This window comes from Ipomoea nil, unplaced genomic scaffold, assembly GCF_001879475.1.
Source record: "Ipomoea nil cultivar Tokyo-kokei standard unplaced genomic scaffold, Asagao_1.1 scaffold0761, whole genome shotgun sequence".
NCBI lineage: Eukaryota > Viridiplantae > Streptophyta > Magnoliopsida > Solanales > Convolvulaceae > Ipomoea > Ipomoea nil.
Genome location: NW_017617189.1, coordinates 1071737 through 1072461, shown reverse-complemented (window position 1 = coordinate 1072461; position 725 = coordinate 1071737). Strand labels below are relative to the sequence as shown.

General features: G+C 33.9%; 1 non-coding gene across 1 annotated transcript; it reads right to left on the bottom strand.

Moving 5' to 3' along the window:
- Window positions 1–226: 226 nt before the first annotated feature.
- TRNAK-CUU lies at window positions 227–299 on the bottom strand. Its single transcript has one exon. It is a non-coding gene; the product is annotated as a tRNA-Lys (tRNA).
- Window positions 300–725: the final 426 nt, after the last annotated feature.

The following is a 725-nucleotide window of genomic DNA, read 5'->3' as shown; positions in this document are numbered from 1 at the left end:
TTTATTCACCAATATTCAACATGCAAACATAAAGATTAAAAAATATAGAGAGAAAAGGAATATCATTTTGTGATTTGTTCCATAAAATAGTTATTTTGTCCACAAATTTGCAGTGGTTTTGCTCCATTCGTTAACTGTAACTAAGCTCTAGTAAAGATGAGGGTATTTGTGTAATTTCAGAGGTTAAGGGGCGTTAAGGAGGTTAGAAAGCCGAAGAAAATGCAAACGCCCACCGTGGGGCTCGAACCCACGACCACAAGGTTAAGAGCCTTGCGCTCTACCAACTGAGCTAGACGGGCCTGTTATTTGTAATTTAACTATATTACTTATCATTCTTTACAACGATTGGATTAGTATGAATCAACAGTATACGTTCTTTACAGAAATTGTATTAGTATGAATCAACCGTATACGTATATAGTAGCTTCCTATTTATTATATTTTAATGATTATACATGTTTAGGTAATTTTAGATTTGAGTAAATAAAATGTATACAAATGTCAATTATATAGAGATAGTATCAAATATACAATCCTAAGTAGTAGTAATATTAGACCTATCTTCAGGGCCGGATTTTGGACTGTGCAAGCAGCCCAACAGCACAGGGCCCCCAATTTTTAGGGGCCCCAAACCCCAATATTTAATTTTTACTTAAGAAATTAAAAAAAAATTGTAATTAATCCCAACCGGCTAAATATCTAAAACTAACGCACAGTTCTCGGAA